Source organism: Hakea prostrata, chromosome 3 (assembly GCF_041222555.1).
Source record: "Hakea prostrata isolate BN-2017 chromosome 3, UWA_Hpros_2, whole genome shotgun sequence".
NCBI classification, from domain to species: Eukaryota; Viridiplantae; Streptophyta; class Magnoliopsida; order Proteales; family Proteaceae; genus Hakea; species Hakea prostrata.
Window position 1 is genome coordinate 24,693,628 of NC_142602.1, and position 20,770 is coordinate 24,714,397.

Consider the following 20,770-nt stretch of genomic DNA (forward strand, 5'->3'; position numbering starts at 1 on the left):
AAGCACATCATCTATGAGTGCAAGCTTGTCATGTAACAAGGGAAGTCGAAACTGTGGGGGTGGTTTAGTGAGTACATCAGCCACTTGATTGACGGTGGAAACAAACTTGACAAGAAGACAGCTTCCCAACAACAAATTCTCGAACATAATGAAAGTTAATTTCTGTGTGCTTCGTTCGTGAATGAAAGATAAGATTGGCAATGAGAAACGTCGCACTTAAATTGTCACAAAGAACAGTAGGAACAGTAGGATATGTAAATTACATAACCACAACAGAGCTAATGATGCATAAACAAAAATCGGGCTTGGAACTAATATGCTTGGAACTAAGATCTAGTCACATATCAGGAAGGCTATAGTTGAAAACTTGAAACTAATTTATGATCTGCTGCCCTCAAGCAGCCATATAAAATATAATATAATGGTAAAAAAATAATAATAATAAAAAGAAAAAAGTTACCATGTTCAATTTTTCTCTAAGATATTTCCCGAGGTCTCTCAAACAGTCAAGTTTCTGACCCTTCTAACAACAATTTCAAAAAAGCAGTGGCTCCAACCGATAGAGATTAAAAGCCAAGAAAGAAAAAGTGAACATGATAAAAACATATGTGCAGAAAATAAGAAATAAAATCAAGAAGTCCATTCCTGTGCTCCTTACTAAAATGACAGTCTTGAATATGTGAATCACAAAGTTGCATTAGGGCCTGTTTGGTTATGTGAGTCTGGAGATTTCAAATATCTAAAGATTTGAAATCTATAAATTTGAAATCTATAGAGTTATAATTTATAAAATTAGGTGTTTGGTTGTGGAATGAAATCTGTGGATTCATCCTAAAAAATTATTTGATCGACGTGATTTTTGTAAATGTGTAAATGTAAAGCTTTTTTGAAATCTCTGGATTTCACCCCTTACCCATAAATCTACAGATTCACGTTTTTAGTGTAAAAAGGTGAATCTCTAGATTTCATGAATCTAGAGATTTTTACAACCAAACGGGTATAATTCTCGGTTAAGGAACCCGGAGAAATAAAACCTGGGGGTTTATGAAAAAAAACAGGGGGGTGAGAGATGTTGGTTTTTGGAATTAAAAAAAAAATTATATAAGAGGGGGGGTGTGTTTTTCTTTTTTTAAATAAAAATAAAAATTTAGGTTTATTAAAATTAATTAAAAATAGAAAAAAAAAAAAAAAATAATATTAATAATAAAAAAATTATTGTTTTTTGGTGGGGTGCTTGGGTGGGGGGTGGGGTGGGGGGTCGCGGTGGGTTGGGGGGTGGGGTTGGCTTCATCCTTCCATTAAAAAATTCAAAACCCACCTTTATTAGTTGGTTTTTACTGACGGTTCGGTCTATATGATACCAGCCGGTCCGAGTTGGGCGGTTCGAGTGATATTGGGTAAGTGAAGTATTGGTATTCCATACCAAATGGTTAATACATTTTAAAAACACAACATACATACAATTGTATTCGTATATACGATTTGAAAATCACAAATACTTTTTCAAAATTTCATCAAAAGCGGGACAACATAAACTCGTTCATTTCAAAACCAAAAGCCCCAAATCCATCGATTTTACTCGCAGAGGAGAAGACGAAGACGACGAAGCTTGAGCAGCATCCTAGAGGAGAAGACGAAGACGACGAAGCTTGGTTCCAGCGTTCTTGAAGAAGAAGCAAACCAAAAAGCTTCCCAGTTTTGATCGAAGCAGAAGAGTTATAGGTTGAAGCAGGAATATCAAGATTCAGTCGCAGATTTTCAACCCAGTTTTCGATCGAAGGAGAAGAAGGATCTTGAAGCAGAAGAAAGAAGAAACCCTCAAATCCCTCTTTCCTGCAACGAGAAATTTTCAAGCTTTGTTGTAGAGCGTTTGTTTCAAGCTTTATTGTTAATCTTCTCTTTGTTAGTGATCGCAGGTGACTTGCATGTTCATAGTTTTAGAATCTCCAAGCTTTTTCTTTGTTTGAAGAAGTTAAGGCGCACCTCGGCCAACCAAACCTTGGCGAACGTAGACATTTCAGGTTTGCAACGAAATGGGCAAACTGTTCGCCTGTTGCTCCCGTAAGGAAGTAAAGAAGAGGCCTTCCAAACGTTACTCGAATCCACCTTCGGCCGGCGCAGCAGCAGGCTTCAGCAATAGATGGAACAGAATCCGATCATCAAAGAAGGAAGAGCGTGAAAACTCTCTCACACAAGAACAAGTTCTCGCTGCGGCTTTACTCTTTCACCAGCATCAGCAGAACGGTTCGCTTTCATTTGACCGTTCAGCTTCTCTTCGATATCCTGTTCCGGGCTCAAAGAAGCAGTCTTTGCCCAGGAGTTCCAGCTCTAGGTCTCGTTCGTCCACTGACCCTCTTCTTCACCCACATCAGCTAGTTCATCAGGTTTGGACACTGCTGTAGTTTCGTTCGTTCTTTTACTCTATAAGATTCTTAATTCTGAACTTCATGACTTTTATACTTATGGTTAGCTACACTGGTCATAGGAGTTTAGTCTGCTCTGTCTTTTGATTAAGTTAGTTTTCAAAATTATGGCCTCTGTTTCGAATGTATTCTGGCTGATCTTCAATCTTCACTCTTTCCCACTCCCCACCCAAAATGATAATAATTATTTGTATACTCTGTTCTGTCGCAGTCTCCAATTCATTTGGGCCTTTAGCTAATTGAACTCATTGGACGAGCTCATTAGTACCTTTGATGAGTGGAGGTGGGTTATTTGGGCTGTCATGTCCTTTGGCCTCTGAAGCCAAAGTCTTTATGTATTTTTGGGTTTGGGGAGGAAAAATCAATCCTGTGTATCTCTTTTAGGGAAGCAACAGGGCTGCGAATTTTTGGCTAATTTAGTTTCTGAAAATTTGAATAATTCTAGTTTCTATGCAGGTTAAAGTCTTCATTTGAATCTAGGGTGAATCTTGCGGGGAAGATTCTGCTGGCCTATTAGTTTGTATAGTGTAATCCTTAATTTTTCCTTGTTGAAATTTTAATTTTCTCCTTGCAGAATCTGAACCTTGATGATCTGGAAACAAGACATTTTGTCCTTGTTCATGGTGGTGGATTTGGTGCTTGGTGCTGGTATAAAACCATTGCACTCTTAGAAGAAAGTGGATTCAAAGTTGATGTAGTAGATTTATTTGGTTCTGGAATTCATTCGTCTGATGCAAGCAGCTTACGAGTCTTTCGCAATATGTAAAGCCACTTACTAGTTTCCTTGAAAAACTGGGAAATGGAGATAAGGTTAGTTGATTTTCACACCCCCATACGCTATCTTCCAACCTAGGCAGTGTTTTTGAGGGCAATGTTGGTTCAGTCTTGGTCATTAATGAACCTTATGGTGAAATTTGTCATGACCGTAGTTCAAGAACTCAGTTTCGGAGCCCTTTGTAAACCAAAAAACCAAGTTGGACTGAGATCTTGCTGAGTAGGTACACTGTCTTTTGATTGAATCGAAGCTAGTTTTGGTGGGAAGGATACAATTTGTGAGATTTATGTTTGAGATATTATTGAGATTTCCATGATACCATGATATTATTTCAGATATTTGGGAACTTGTATCCTATCTCGTCTAGGAATCCCAAAAATAAGATCTCGATGAATTCTCAATCTATGGTCATGACTCATGATTAAGTATTTATTTAATTTATGCTTGCTAAAGAATAAGGGAATTCTTGTTGCTATCCTTTTTGTGTTTTTTTTTTGAAAACCATAGACCATGTTCTGAAACTTAGTAAATTTGGTGCTTTGTAATCTCATGCAAAGTCTCTTTACTGTAGTCATGCCTATTGGAAACAAATAGATGTTGAATCATCGGCTTCAGATTCCAGAGGTAGTTGGTTTTTTTTTTTTTTTGGGGGGGGGGGGTGTTCTGGGAAGACAAAGGAGGCAGGAAAAAAAGTAACGAAGAAGACACTACGAGAAACATGTTCTGTCATTGCACTCTACTTATGTGTCATGCGTGTGGTGAAATATCCTCTATAATCCAGCTGCATTTTCCTTTGAAAGGAGTCCTTTCTTGGATAAACTATGAGTGTGTTGTATGTATTGCATTACTTATGTCCTTTATAATGCTTGCTTTCAGCTTTGCACAATGGTAAGAGACATGAGTATGGAGGTCAGAAATGAAGCTTTCATTACTCTTGGGGAAATGAGGTTTGCATCTGAAGATTTACTGCTACAGACGCTGTAAAAAAAAATTCTTGAAGCTGCAAAAGATAAGAAAATTGTTGGTCAGCATAGCACAAAATAATATGAACTACCAATAGCAGGTGCTGCTGGTGCATTTGTACATGGGCTTGAGGATGAATTCTTGAAGGTGAGAAGATGAAATGTAACTTTAGTCAACTGCGTTCTGTCATTTTACCCCATCCTTATTCTTCATTGCTATTGTAGTTGAGATAGTAATCATGATTTAATTTTAACTAACTTAATTGACAGTGATTCTCTTTCATATTCACCATTGCAAATGGGTTATTATGAGTGCTGTTCTTTTTGTGGTCTACCTACTAATATCTGCAGCCATCATAAAAATTTGGTTGATGTTGGTTTTCAACCTTTAAAAGCTAAATTATGTTTTTCCTCCAAAAGTATTTATATCTCTACTTTGAACCAATTATTGTTGTTTTCGGTTTTTCATATGAGATTGATAGGGCAGTTAAGAAGTGTCATATTAAGAAGCTGTGTAGAAATATAGATTAAAGAGTGAGCATATTGGAGCTGACTTGCGAATTGCCCCGATCCATGACAACCTACTAAATTTGTTTGAGGTGGTATGGTCATGTTCAGCAAGGTTTTAGGGATGCCTTCCTAAAGATGACTGATATGATTCCTTATGATTGAAGGATCTATAAGAGAGGAGGCAGTTCTAAAATGACTTAAGAGAAGTTTTGAGGAAGGACATGCATATTCAAGGTCTTATACTGAGTGCATCCTTGGAAGAGCCTATTTATGGGCAAGTAGATGTACATCCCCTGCAGCTAAGGTTCTCCTGACTTGCTGACTGTGCTTCTTTGCTCCTTCTTGCATCTCTTAATTTTTATTCTCCATCTTTCAAATCTTCAGCTTATTCCATCTCTTTGTTTCCCCTTTTTGTTAGAAATATGTTTTTCCTACTTTTTTGGGTCTTCGTCCATGTAGCCATCCACATTAAGTTGGGATAGGGCTGATGCAAAACCGGTAGCAGAGGACTTCTTTCCTTAGAGAGAGAGAGAGAGAAGAGGGGGGGGGGGGATCTAGGGTTGATACATGCATGGTTAGGCCTTCATTGACTGAATTTTGTAACTGGTCTACCTCATGGCCCTAAAAAAGGGGGTGTATTGGTTGAGTACGAAATTCTCATAGTCTTATTTTAGGTCTTTTATTTTAATTGGTTGGATCGGCCTCTCGGTTCAATGAGTTTTATTATTGGGTCAATTTGAGTTCGGTTACCCTACTTAAATTCCCATCATGGTGTGGTCTTGCCTTGAAAGTTTTGTTTACATTCAAGTTTTGTTCTCTTGTGATTTCTTCATGCTTCCTCTAATAGAAGAGAGCATACCTGGTTAATGAGGCTCCAACAGCTGTGGACTGGGCAGGATTAAAATGTGTGCAGCCTACAATTGCTTTTGCAGAGAAACTATTTCCTAACTATTACTTGTAACATCACTTTGTCACGATTGAGAAACCAAGCAACCTTTACTATGCCAATTTATGCTTCCTATAATTTTTGTTTCTAAATATTTCTAAATTTCAGGAGACATCCCCAAATCAAAATTTGTGGGAATAAAGAGAAAAGGACCATCTTGCAACTCCCAGTGTCTGCCAAAGACTTCATCCAGTTGCCAACTACTTCACAAACGCTTAGTAGGTCCAAACCGAAAGTTTGCATTGGATTTCAAACTGTTGGAGCTATGAACTAGTAACTATGTTAGTGTCTGATGTTTCTGTAGGTTACACCAAACGCCAATTTTCAGAGTGATGTTGGACTTGATAGTTTGGACACCGTAGAGATTGTTATGGCTCTTGAACACCAAAACGCAGCTTTAACAGGTTTTAGGATTATTTTAACAGGTTTTATGATTGTGGGGAAGAAGAAGCTCTGAGCAGCAGCAGAAGAAGAAGAAGATCTGATATTGTACACGGAATAAGAAGAAGAAGAAACCCGATTATTATGTGCAGGTAAGAGGCTAAGTTACTTTTTTGAGTTATCTAAGGGTAGCTGCTGCTCATCCATGATCATCTCCACTGCTTTTAGTCCAATATTAATTTCTATTGAATGCTTTTCTTCTGTGGTATGATATCATCTAGCTGAGATTAAGATTTTTTTTACCATGACAGTGTATATCAGTATATAACGTGATTGTTTCGTACATGACTGAAATTTTGTTGTTTCTTGTCCTTTGAAACTATCTTTTTGCTTCCGAGCCATGCAAGGTGTCTTGGCCACAAGATTTGAAATTTTGTTGTTTTAGTTCACTAGGCTATTTAAGTTATTTTACTTTTATGGTTTATCTTGCAATTTTGAACTTTGTTTATTAGATTGGTTGCTTGTGATTAGGAGGGTGAGTTAGTTTCTTTATTTAAGTCAACCTTAGGTTTCTTGTTGGATATAATTTTAATTCTAATACCCTGTGTTATACATATTATTAAGAATAATTTAGATTGAGAAAATGAATTTTTTTTTTTTTGGATTTTGGGGGTGGGGCATTGGAGTCTGTCTGGGCTGTACAATTCTTGCCCCCTCCTCTCTCTTTTCTTCATTCATCTATTCTTCCTTTTCCTTGTATTGATGTAAGATTCGAAGTATGGTTGAGATCCTTGTTTTTAGATTATTTCTTTTTGGAACTTTGTGAATCGATTCTCCATCTTTTGGGAAACTGTTGTGTTGCAGCAAACCCTTAAAATTTTCTGGAACTGGTAGTTTCAAAGTTTTATGTTGAAATTCAAGTCTGTTTTTTTTCCCTCTCTGCTGGACTAGTTTTCTGATTCCTTTGTCATGATTGTTGCTGGAAAGTTAATATAATGGGTTTAAGGTGAAATTCAAGTCTGTTTTTTGAGGTTAGACTAGCACAGCCTGCACAGGGTTCACTAGGATCCTGTTTTTTCCCCCCCTCTTTTCTGCTGTTCAAGTTTTCTGATTCCTTTGTCATGATTGCTGCTGGAAAGTTAACATAATGGGTTTAAGGCGAAATTCAAGTCTGTTTTTTGAGGTTAGACTAGCACAGCCTGCACAGGGTTCACTAGGATCCTGTTTTTCCCCCCCCCCTCTTTTCTGCTGTTCAAGTTTTCTGATTCCTTTGTCATGATTGCTGCTGGAAAGTTAACATAATGGGTTTAAGGCGAAATTCAAGTCTGTTTTTTGAGGTTAGACTAGCACAGCCTGCACAGGGTTCACAGCCTGCACAACAATGCCCATATTCCCAACCATGTTGATTTTCCTTTCTGAAGGATTCTTATCTGCTGACCAAGTGCTGGGCGATATACAGGCAGCTTTACATGTGGTAACAAAGGGGGGCATGACAACAAACAACATGAACCCCTGACAATTACAAGTTAGAAAGGATCAAATATGCGGCCTCCTGGCTCTGGTCCACCTTGCCCAAAAGTTAGAGCTGTTTAGTAGGGCACAAACATTAACATTTTAACACATATTATGACTCAGATTTGGGAGACTAAATTCTCCAGTTCTGGTTCCGTGAGCCATCTGATTCTGTTCATTGCTGTGATGTCTATTTCACTCTTATGTATTCCACATAATTCTCAAGACTCCCCCGTAAGCCTGATCCCAGGTTTGAGACTTCCTAGTCCTACTAGAGTTTTTGTTTTACCTATGCTGCAGTGACATTCCCTTGGTTTAGCTTAGATGTTTACCTTTAACTTTTTTCCAGGGTTTGGAGGCTTTAACTGTTGTGAAACCTAGTTCTAGAAAATCTGTGATGTCTATTCTGAATATTATATCACATACAGGTTTTGTTTTTTGTAATATAATATTTTATATCAGAGGTATCTGAGATTCATCATATTCTGGTAAACGTAATGTTATTGATTTTTATATTATTTTATTGTTTTATTGAGTTTTTCTTCAGTACTATGGGAAAAAAGCTGGTTTTTTCACTATAATGTAAAATGTTGATATCAGCAAATTGGATGGATATTCATGACTGCAAATGAACCAATGCAGTTATGCCTCATTTCTTCAGTGGCTGTACTTTTTTGTACCATTGCACTATGCATATTGGATCGATGACAAATACTTCTCAGTGCATAACAAAACGTCGGATTCTTTCCCCTCAGGTTTGTTTTGAGTGCTCAGAGTCTTGTTGAGAGGGAAAAGAAAGTGCCTTCACTTGGAGTAAGTTGGAGGAGAAGTGATGATATGGAGTTGATATTATCTATGGTGAAGAAGCTCACTGGAGAGCAAGTATAAAAATGAAAATTGTAAAGTAGGAATAAAGCAGAGCTTTCCCGTTAAATAGTGTACTTCATATGTAAAATTGAATTTGGATTGATGGAATTGGATCTTCATTTGTAAAATTGAATTTGGATTTTTGGAACCAATTTTTTTTTTAATTAAAAAAATTATCCCGGCGTTTTTCAAACACCGGCATAGGTAACATATGACGCCGTTTATTAAAACACCAGGATAAGTAGCATATGATGGCATTTATTAAAAATGATGGTAATAAAGTTAAATTCTTATGTCTACTACGGCATTTCCAAAACGCCGCAAAAAAAAAACTGTGATCAGTTTCAAATGGTAATAAAGTTAAATTCTTATCTTCCGTTTCAAATGGAATGGTTCCTTTTGATCAATCCGTTTCAACATTGTGATCAGTCTGATGAACGGAACCATTCCATTTCAACACTGTGATCAGTCTAGTGAAACGGAATGGTTCCTTTTGATCAGTCAATTTCAACACTGTGATCAGTCTGATGAACAAAACCATTCCGTTTCAACACTGTGATCAGTCTAGTGAAACGGAATGGTTCCTTTTGATTAGTCCGTTTCAACACTGTGATCGTTTCAACACTGTGATCAGTCTGATCACAGTGTTGAAACGGACTGATCAAAAGGAACCATTCCGTTTCACTAGATTGATCACAATGTTGAAACGGAATGTTTTGTTCATCAGACTGATCACAGTGTTGAAACGGACTGATCAAAAGGAACCATTCCGTTTCACTAGACTGATCACAGTGTTGAAACGGAATGGTTCCGTTTAAAAAGGAACCATTTCGTTTCATCAGACTGATCACAGTGTTGAAACGGAATGGTTCCGTTCATCGATCGATCACGGTGTTGAAACAGATCGATCAAAAGGAACCATTCCGTTTCACTAGACTGATCACAGTGTTGAAACGGAATGGTTCTGTTTAAAAAGGAACCACTTCGTTTCATCAGACTGATCACAGTGTTGAAACGGAATGGTTCCGTTCATCAGACCGAACCATCCGTGTTGCAAACGGACTGATCAAAAGGAACCATTCCGTTTCACTAGACTGATCACAGTGTTGAAAGGGAATGGTTCCGTTTAAAAAGAAACCATTTCGTTTCATCAGACTGATCACAGTGTTCAAACGGAATGGTTCCGTTCATTAGACTGATCAAAGTGTTGAAACGGACTGATCAAAAGGAACCATTCCATTTGAAACGGAATGGTTCCTTTTGAAACGGAACTAGTCCGTTTCATCAGATCGATCCATGGTGTTGAAACGGAATGGTTCCGTTTAAAAAGGAACCATTTCGTTTCATCAGATTGATCACAGTGTTGAAATGGAATGGTTATGTTTAAAAAGGAACCATTCCGTTTTAGCATATTCATGACCCATTTGAATGAAATGTTGGCATTTACAAAACGCCGGTATATGTTTTTTTTTTAATTAAAAAAAATTTTGGTTTCCGAAAAGCCAAATTTCGACAAAATGTTTTACCGTGATTTACCTGATAAAAGAGAAATCTCTTAGATTCAGTGGAAGAGTTGAGTATTTAAAAATTGAAAAATCTGAAGATTGTCATCTCAGCCAATCCAGATTCAGGAAGCTCCTTCACATCCAATACACACAACAAATGTGATCTTGACATCCCAAAGAAGTAAAGTGAAAAATTGAGAGTCTGTAACACTTATAAGCTTTCACTGGAAAATGCAACAAAGAATGAAGAACCATAACCTAAACATTTAGATGGATTATAATCTGAGAGTTTCAACAAACTGAACTGCTTGTTAATCATTAACTCTTTAACTTGTGGTTAGGATAACAAGATTTTGTGAGTGTCAATCAATGAACCACAAGCAAGGAATGAAAAACCAAAGGTAGTCCTTGGGGCATTTTACTCTTCCATTAATGAACAATTCCTCTAGAAAATAAATTTCACCAAAGTTGCAGGCCAATCCAAATGCAGAACTGCCTTAGAACTTCTTTTTTCTCTTCCTCCAAGCTGAGCACCTTATTCTCCTGAGTCTGTCTCCCTACAGCTTCTTGACTTTGTCCTGCAACCTGCAATTCCAACGGGATTTTCTGGGAGTGTGAGGACTCCAACTCCTGCATAACCTTAACCAGTGCTGTCAAAGCCATAGTTCGAGCTGATCCTTTCTAACTTGTAATTGTCAGGGGTTCATGTTGTTTGTTGTCATGCCCCCCTTTGTTACCACATGTAAAGCTGCCTGTATATCGCCCAGCACTTGGAGGTGTTGTGTTGAAATACATTGCTAAGGCACAAGCTTTTGAGATTAGCAGTTGTAACTAGTTGGATTGGTTCAAAACTCTGGTCGAGTAACCCACTGGTGCAAGGAACAGTCTTCCAAATCTGGAACAAAATCCAACTTTTAGATCAGCTGATCTAGCCTTGGACAGAAAACAGAAATTTGCCAAGTCAGTTTCAGAAACTGTGAAATAATAGTAAACTTATAGCAGAAATAGAAGTTCAGTTGGGACCATGAAAGCTGCCTACAGTGAGTTATAACCATTAGACAAGTGAATCTGACCTAATGGATAGAATATGATTTGAGAGAGTCAGCAATTCTAAAAAGAAATGCTATTAAACAAAAACCTACTGGACTGAGAGAAGAGAGGGAAGAGAGCCAGAAACAGTTTGGAAAAAGGTCTGACTGTGACTGACCTGATAACCTGAGCCAATGACCTCCATACAAGCCAAAAAAGCAACCACCGTCTTGCCACACCCAACATCACCCTAATAAGGAATTTATTTCCATTTTGAAAAAAAAAATTAGTGGCTCAAATGATTAACAATACATTATATTTCTAATAAACTCATAGCGATCAGTAAACACAAATGACAATAAAGTTAACCTACATCAGTCAATATTTTCAGAATTGCAGATCGAATATTTATGGTAGGTAAGCTTCCATCGGGGAGAGGCTCAAGCCTCAATTTAAACTATAGAACCAACCTGGAACCATTTCAATTAAGCAGGATCAAACCCACAATTAATTAGATTCCCAAAGAGCCAAAATATTATTTTAAACCAGATTTTGTATAATGAACACACATAATACAAAGTCAAGCCTCATGATTAATATAAACCTTATTTAGATCATCCTTATCTGACTCATAGTCTTTGTACCCGTCTTGAGAGAATACTGCTGTATAAGGAAAGAGAGCCATGGAATCTTGTTCCATACCTTAATGCATAACCAACTGAATCCAGTTGTCTCTTTTCTACTCTGTTCTTTCCATACATGATGATATGTTTTACGAATTACTTGGAGTCCTAGAGCTTTGGCCTTACTTCTCAGCCAGGGAAGAGCAGAAACAAATGAAAAGCCAGTAATCAAATGAGTATTCAAATCCGAATCTATTATGAAAATCAAAGATGGAAGAAACGAAAGGTAAGCAGAACTTGCATAACATGAAAAGAGGAAGTTGTTGCAAAACACTTTTAACTTCTGTCCTCAACACCACTGAAGTGTAAAATGAAGAAATTAAGATGCAGTTGAGGCTGCCCATCAACTAACCAACTTGCATTGGGGTTTCATTGGAGAAGTCTCAGTTAAACAAACAGTTAACAGGTCATTCACTGATAAAAGACTCTAATCTGTATCCCAGATCACACAAAAGAATAACATACATTGCAAAAATGGAGAATCAATTCATTAAACAGGATAAGAAAAATTAACCAAACACTTTAGCCCTATAGATACATGGCAAAAACATAGGCAATACCAAAACCAAGTTAGAAAGCCAACATTCCTTAACAGAACATCAAGGTTCACTACCAGAAAGCAATATAGAAAAGTCTATCAATCAATAAAAGAGAGAAAAAGTCTTCACAAGTCTTATAGATTTGATTGTCATCAAGGTTCAGATTTCGACATACCTGCACTAGGTTATTCTTTGTATGAAAAAGTACAGCTTCTAATCTTCAACCATATATACTGCATATCAGAAGGAACATAACTAAATTTTCCGAATGAATGATGCCAGTGAAAAGGTCTCAACCTCCTGTTTACACTAAAAAGTTTACACCTTGACCTTCAATGAAAAGGAATATAAGTCGACGAAGATTTACCCTTCTAACCTTAATCTGGATCATTAGTTTGCATGCTGTTACATGCCTCATGAGTTCACCAAGGCACAGAGAAAATAGAGGAATTTTGAAAATGGTCAGAAAGAGATTGCTCCCAAAACTGTCATCATCAAGTTCACCTTTGAGTCACACAAAATCATTCAGCATTTGAGATTTGGCACCAGATGTGTAGTAAGAGTAAAACCATCGATCGAACAGGGTGAGCATTAGGTGTGTAGCATTGAATTCCCTGGCATCTTGAACTTCAAATCCCTAATTAGAAGAACCAACTGTTCAGGAAAAGACTGCAGAGAAATAAAGAAAGAACCCAACAAACAAAGTAATTAATCAATGGAGATGGGAAGCAATATACCAACACATGGAAGGGAACCAATTGTTTGCTTGACAAGAAAGAAAGGCATCAAAAATGCATTTGTGCATGAATATCACTGATGTAAATACACCACCGACACAACGAGAATGTCTTGTTCTAGGTGCTTGGGCGAGGAGCGGTAAGTGAAGATTGTTAAGGAAGGCAAAAAGAAAATGTAAGTGGTTGATTGACAAACTATTCTGGTTAGCACAGGTTCTTATTGTTCCTAAAGCTCTAGACCTCGAAGACAGATATGCCTTTGGTCAGTGTCTAATCTTCAGCTCTGCTGATATCCCACTGTCTAGCCTCTTCACTGATTGGTGAGAGTTAATCCAAGAATCTCTAATTTGTCAAGGTCACCCCGAAAGCAAATAAATCAGAAATTTCTCTTTGAAAATTGAAGAGGCAACAAATAGTCATTGAAACCTCAAACATATAACAACTTAAATTACAATAATCTACAAGGGCACAGAATTAAGGATATTGTATCAACTCATATTCGAAAGATAATAAATCCAAACACATCATGACATGTCATTAAACAAAACAAGTTGGAACCACTCACCTGGCAAGCCTAGCATACTCTTCATAATTTTCAAGTAACATCTTGCCAGCCTGTTCATTCAAAGCTGATTCTGGAAATGGCTCAATCAATAAACACCTAACAACCTGTAACAATAAAGAGAAACCACCATCAGAAAAATACCATATGGGATTTTGAAATGAACCAGGCCCTGTAAATGCTGACTTAGAGAAATCTTAAATGATTCATTGCAGCCAAAACACAATAGTCCAAATTTAACTTTAATAATGGAATTCCAGATTGAAGCTTTACTTACCAAACAAGGATTTTGGGTTGTTGGAAATCCAGGAGGAGTTTCATATGCCCCAAATGCATAAGCAATTAAGATCATTCGGATTGAACAATTAGAAAAGGACAAAATTCACACCTAATATATAATATGTGCCAAAAGATATTAAAAATACTCAAATTTCCAAAGATATTTCACTTAATCCTTACGAAATTAATGTGTAGATTATATCCAGCACTAATTCTCTTACTAGAAAACACTCAGCCCTATCATCTTGGATCTGTCACCGAATATGAATCAAGAGAAGAACATGAGGGAAAAAAGGAAAAAGAATTATTTAAAATAAAAATTTATATTTATTCATGGTGAGCAGACTCATAGAACAAGATAAGATACCTTTGACAGCCACCGATTTTCAACTGGGAACTGTAAGACGCGTCCCTAATTAAACAATAAAATGAACAATCGATCTAAACTCAAGGCCAAGAAGCTAGCAAATAGCATATATATATATATATATATATATATAGAGAGAGAGAGAGAGAGAGAGAGAGAGAGAGAGAGAGAGAGAGAGAGAGAGAGAGAGAGAGAGAGAGAGAGAGAGAGAGAGAGAGAGAGAGAGAGAGAGAGAGAGTAAAAATGTATATCAACAAATTGCAATCACAGATTTCTGGTAATTCTACGAAAAGAGAAAATGAATTCCATACCTTAACAGACTAGTAGATCTTCTCTCCTCCGTATACCTGGTCTGGCTTCCACCCCGATCTCTTTGTAATCAGATAAACAAAAACCATAAGGAGAAGAGAGATATGACCAAACGAAAGCAAACTATCTTCTAATTCAGCGATCAAGAGATTCGAGCAAACTAAAACTATCTTCTGATCGACCAAACGAAAGCCTCTGAACAAGTTCAGTGATCCAACCACTGATTTTAAACCTCGAGAGAGATTGCAAGCTGGTATGCGAGAGAGAGCTAGGGATTGCGAGAGATAGAGGGAGAGGGATTGCGAGAGAGAGAGAGCGAGAGCGAGAGAGCCAGAGGGTTGGGCAAGAGAATTAGGCGTAGGTTTTTCGTTTTTTCCCAAACTGAAATGTAGCGCGGGCAATGGAGATGTAGGGATTGGGTTATGGGTAAAGCTGGGAAGGGCAACAAGAAGGAGAAGAAAAGCAGCAAGTGACGAAGCTTGAGAGTGAAGAAATGGGTTCCTTAGCTACCAAATTAGTAAAGCTTGGAGATTCTAAAACTATGAACATGCAAGTTCGCCTTCGTCAAGCTGCAACCCCCAAGTTCGTCTTTGTCTTCGTCTTCTCCCTCTGCAAGTTCGTCCAAAATTTCTCCACTGCAAGTTCGTCCAAAATTTCTCCTCTGCAGGTTCGTGTTTAGCGTTGTCAGGCTTTTGATTTTGAAATGAAACAGAAGCTTCTCCAAGATGCCAAGATGCGATCAACGAAACGAGTTCATTCTCAAGATGAGCAACTGTTTTCGATCAACGGAAGCGAGTTCGTTCTCAAGAGCGAGAGGGCTTGCTGTTCTTCTCCAGATTTTCAGAGCTCCAAATCGTAAAATGAGTTGGGCGAGGTGAAAGCCATGGGTTTTGGGTATTTTCAAAACATTTTGAAAAGCAAAATTGAACCGCGCTCCTTTTGGTTTTTGAATTCGTATATACGAACTTGGGGTATATTGTGTTTTTAAAACGTATTAACCAAACTTGTATGAAATACCAATACTCAGTTACATAAACCACTCGAACCGGTTTAGCGTCATTGGACCGACCCGTTCCCAAAAAGCTGCTTTTACAGGTTGTTTATATTATTTTAATGAAAGAACAATGCGGGCCGTCCGATCTAATCGGACGGCTCGCTTGACGGTCCTGCGCATTAATTACGCAGGACCTCAGCAAAATTGCCAATAATCACATCCACGGATGTACTTTGTCAAACAGATTTTAGAAAGAGTTCCAAAGTAGAGTCCATAAGAACTACTTCTTTTGCAATAACACAAGATACGTTTAACGGCAGCCCAATGTATATCAGTTAGACATGCATAGGCCTAACCAAAGCACGAATTAAGGAATCAATGGCCTTAGTGTCATTGCCAATAATAAATAATGACATCAGTACCCGAGGCAACAAACCCATGAGAGATTAAGGACTTCCTTTGTAAACAAACATGATTGGGCCTGTAAGAATATAATACCCTGTAGGTTGGTCCATATTTACATATTCAACCAAATCTCCGGGCAAAAATGTGTTAAGTAACATCAAGTTGTTGCACCATATTTGTCATCGCATTCAATACATCTTGCATAGTGGCCATCGGTGGAGCATTCGATAGGTCACTGTCTTGGGGATGAGGTGGCATTTCAGCTTGTGGGGGCGAAATTCCACTCCCTTCTTCGTGGCTAGAGCTGTTAGCATTGCTATTCTCAACAATATGGTTTTTTAAGTTAACCATCCTGGGCAAAACCAAAAAATTCCGTCATTCTCCAATATACATGATCACAAGCTTAATCATTCATTCTCATGCATTAAATCCAAGAAATGCATCCATTTGATCTATACACATGCATATAAACCACTTACAATACCAAAAACGCCCCAAAACCAACCTTATTGGGGCTGGCTGATCGCCCGGTCAACCCAGCCCCAAATTTGGCAGAAAAAGGGGTAATTCGGAATGAGTTTGACTTAATCCACTCAATCGGGCCAAAAAGGCGCCATCAAACCTAGACCACTCGGTCCCTCTAACCGGGTAGGAGGGCGGCGGGGGGCACATATAAGTGCAACCGCCCTCTCTCTCCTCCTCATTTCTCTTGTTCATTTTGGGTCCTCTTGCTCTAGTGTGAGGTTCTACTACACTTCTAGAGCGATTCTCACTCTATGCGACACCCGAATGCAAGATTCGACAACACTTTATCCTCGAAATCATAGGTAGGCTTCTACTCCATACCATTTCTTCGTGATTTCGCTTATATCTATGCTATATTTGAAATCTTTCCGCACTTTTTCCCGTGGAACTTTGAATATTATAGTAGATCTACCTCATTCACAACATCCTCTTTACTTTTTCATGCATTTTGGATCAGTTCTACATCTTATTCGCTCCATCTGTCAAATTTTCCTCAAAATCACTATTCACTTTTCTTCACCTTTCTTATTTCTCCATGACTTTTCTCTTAAAACTTAAATGGCTCACCGCGGTGGAGGGTGTCCTCACATGGGTGGTCGTGGTGTGGGTCAAGGATGCGAGCAAGGGATACAACGTCCCTACTTATTCATCATAGCGGAGGTTATGAAATCCCTCACAACTCTAACCGGGAAATCTATATTGTAGGTCCGAAAACCCGAAGTGAAGGAAGAAGACAGCTATGGGCCATTCCAATCGAACCCATTGGATCTGACTTGGAACCAATGGAAGTAGATGGTGATGATCCTATGATAGCAGATTTCGAAAGAAGATGCAACTTGAATGATGATGGACTTGGTAGATGGACTATGAGTGCAGTGATGATACAAGTGGAAGGTCCTATAAGACCAGGTAAGGCCCTCTTATAACTTGGAAAAGGACCCAAGAAGTAGAAAGACCTTTGGGAGACCCAAAATACAATTTCTGGCAAAAAGGTACAAGTTGGCAGCTTGCCTTGGTCGCCCCAAGCGACCAACTCAGTCTTGGGACAGATTTGGTTTTTTTTGGAAATTAGGTTTCCGAAGCCCTATATAATCCATCTTCGACCTACTTCATGTCATATTGTCTTTAAGTTTGGAGAACGTCAGAGACACCCTAGAGCTCTCTCCAAGGCCAAGGAAGATCTTCAAGTTTCCATGAAGTTTTCCGCCTGTTGAATCTTCTACTTCGAGGTTAGCAAATACTCTCATTCCTTCTAGATCTGTATTCTCCATTTGGGAAATCCAACCCTAACCTTAACCCGAAAACCCTGTTGTTTGTAGGTTCGAAGACCCGAAGTGAAGGAAGAAGGCAAATATGGACCATTTCAGTAGAAGACATGGTGTTTGACCCGGAACCCATTGAAATTGATGATGGTGTTCCATACTTGGAAACTTTGTCAGAGTTGGAGAAGAAATTGCACCTTGATGAAGAGGAGCTTGGTTGATGGACCTAAAGCCTAGTTGGACATGGGTTTAAGGCATTCCTCTATGCTAGGTGAGTCATTTGTTGAGTTGGGAGAAACCCATTTGAATTTGTTGAGGTTTGGGCCTTGAAGCCCCTGACTTGGGCTTGTTGTCAGCCTTGGTCGACTAGGCCAATCGATCCACTACTGACAGGGATCGTGTAAGATCTTTTGATTAGGGTTTTGATGCTCTATTTAATAGGACTTCGTGTTTCTTAGCCCCTTTTGTTTCTAAAACCTCTAGAGAACGTGGGAAGCCTCTCTCAAAGCCTCTTCTTGGTGTTGTTGAAGGACTCTTGCAAATTCTCAAGTTCTTCATGTCACATCCACCCAGCCGGTATCCTATATGGCATACCCGGGATGTGATCCACAACCCGAAGATCCAGATCGAGCGGCCATGCCTCCCACATACATGATAACATAATCACGTACAATATAATCAATGTTTAAAGTATGCAATAAACAGATCAAATGAATAAGAAAAGATAATCAATCAGAGTGCGGAATTATCAAGTATCAACTTCACATAAAAATAATCTCAAAGAGAAAGAGTGATCAGGAGTCACTCCTTCAATAATAGCGGAAAAGTGGTTAATTAAACTTAATTACAATCAGTGTCAAGAGTAAATCCATAAGAGTTAAGGACAATATATATATCCATAAGAGTTAAGGACAATATATATATATATATATCCAAATGTTTAACAGTCATCCCGGGAAATGGGGCACTACGTAAAGGTTTCTTCTATCCTAATGATTGTTTCTTCATAAGTATGGATGAAGTGAACCCAGCGCGGCCACTCCCTCACCATGGTGGGGCTAACCCTGGTACGAACCATAATCCTCCTCGACACAATAATCCTGACTCTCATCTTAGCCATCACTCGAAGGGTAGTATGCAGAATTAGCTCGGGTCGTAGAGCGCGCCATCAGAGTCTTCTACACCTGCAGGATAATCTAACAAATTGCACAAAAGGAATGAGTTCAAAAGAACTCAGCAAGGCAAATCGTTTCATAATACACAATTCATTCCATACAAGTCATGATATGATGCAAGATGATATGAGAAAATGATGATATATGATTCTAACCCTAAGTATGCTAGTCTCTAAGGTAGACATGCTTTAAGCCATAGCACCATACTTTTTTAGGTCGTCTGTCACTCCCCCTCAATCATACAAGATATCTTGGGTCTGCCGGGGTAATTGGGTAAAGTCCTCATCAAACCATGGCTGGGGTTAAGTCACCACTCTCTCACATCACCATTGGTATAAGTACTTGCGCATGTCACGGCATAGCCTAGCCCAATGCAAGTCATCTACTCAGTCGTATCATGTCAGATCTGGATACTTTCCCTATGGCATTGACCAACTTGGTTCCATATCCTTCACACTAGAGTCAGCGTATCCTATGGCACCGACCAACTCGGACTACGGACTCATCAACCCTATTGGTCATCCACAAATGTTAAACGGGAAGCTCTCACGTCCTCTCACGGGTTGGTTACCGGTCTTGAGCGCCCGTGAGCCGAGGTCTATCCATTTGCAACCCTACCAATAAATGGCCCCTTTCGGGTATCCGCAGTATGGTGTAAATCCTCTCACGAAGTGGTTACCGGTCTTGAGCGCCCATCAATCATACTCTACCACCGATCGTTCGGTCTCAATACCCTTTCGATTCGAGTTTGATACGACAAGGAAAGTCCTAACCATACACCTAGACCATCCTATGTATGCCATCCAATAACCCAGGAAAGTGTCGATGGACACCTTCAGAGAATATCCCATACTATTCCTGTGACACCCAGCCCAAATCTAGCACGGAAACTCGATCTGTTTTGGGTGAAGTAGGTTTTGTTTAATGTTGACTTTGAAGTTTAATCGTGATTTCAGTTTTACTATCTTTTAAAATCTTAGGAAACCATGTCAGACCTTTCCCTTAGAGTTGGTCCAATGTCCCAAAATGAGGAAGATGTCTTTGTGGGCCATCTCAGTAGAAGATATGGTGTTTGACCCAAAACCCATGGATATTGATGATGGTGTTTCCTTATGGAAACCTTACTTGATTTGGTGTTGAACTATTTATTTGTGAAGAAGAACTTGATTGATGGACCTAAAGCTTAGTTGGACCTAGTTTGAAGACATCCCTCCATACTAGGTAAGTAGTATGATGTGTTGAAAGAAGCCCATCCAAAAATATTGAAGTTAGGCCCATTAAATCCCTATTTTTGAACAAGCTGTCCAGGCAGTGGCATTTTGGTAAATATCTGTTTTGAAGGTTTTCAAAAGCTTTATTTCTTTAATTTCGTGGTAAACTATTCCCACCATGTTTCTAAACCTCTTGATAGTGTGGGATCGACCGTTGAACTTCCTCTTTGGCAACCAATCAACCAACAGGGTCAGTTTGGTCAGTTTGGTGAAACCCTAGTAATTCTTGGACTCTTTGTGATATGTAAAAGGGGGAACTCCATGTTTTTCACTCTCAATTTGTTTCTAAGCCTTGGGAGAACGTGGGAAGATCCCTAGAACCTCTCCTTCGAAGCCAAGGAGGATCCTCAAGTATCTGTTCAGATTTCTTCATCGGTTTCTCTTCTAAAAGGTTGGTATGCAATTCGTTTCTTCTTTAATTCATTCTTTCTTCTCTACTTCTGATATTCTGATTTTGAGAAGGGTATTACACTGCTGTAATGACCTCTTCTTTAATTCTTTTAGCCCTAGAGTGAATTCCACAATTCACTTTATGATCTTGAAGCCATATGGCGATGATTCTTGAATTTGATTCCACCAAAGCTCTTAATGATACTTTCCCTAATTTTCTACCTATCTTTATGATTGTGGGGAAGGTCTCATATTATTACCATGACCTTCCCTTGTGTCCTCATGATTGAGGAGTTGATCCCTAATTTTCCTTGGACCATTGGAAACCTAAAGGGTGAGATTTTGAAGGGAAATTCTTGGGT

The 20,770-nt window shown here is 38.7% G+C and overlaps 1 long non-coding RNA gene and 1 pseudogene across 7 annotated transcripts; one reads left to right on the plus strand and one right to left on the minus strand.

Moving 5' to 3' along the window:
• Positions 1-1,522: 1,522 nt before the first annotated feature.
• On the plus strand, positions 1,523-4,182 carry LOC149021829 (putative methylesterase 11, chloroplastic pseudogene; annotated as a pseudogene). The gene is made up of 3 exons (XR_016172058.1): positions 1,523-2,384; positions 2,998-3,233; positions 4,075-4,182. The product of XR_016172058.1 is annotated as a putative methylesterase 11, chloroplastic pseudogene (transcript).
• Positions 4,183-10,083: 5,901 nt separating this feature from the next.
• On the minus strand, positions 10,084-15,246 carry LOC149021830 (uncharacterized). 6 transcript variants are annotated; one of them, XR_016172366.1, is made up of 6 exons: positions 14,389-15,246; positions 13,435-13,538; positions 12,509-12,769; positions 12,308-12,365; positions 11,089-11,160; positions 10,084-10,776 (listed from the first exon to the last, which is right to left on the minus strand). It is a non-coding gene; the product is annotated as an uncharacterized LOC149021830 (long non-coding RNA). The 6 variants fall into 6 exon arrangements; XR_016172364.1 differs by having other exon boundaries at positions 11,089-11,718; XR_016172365.1 differs by having other exon boundaries at positions 12,500-12,769.
• Between the last annotated feature and the right edge of the window lie 5,524 nt (positions 15,247-20,770).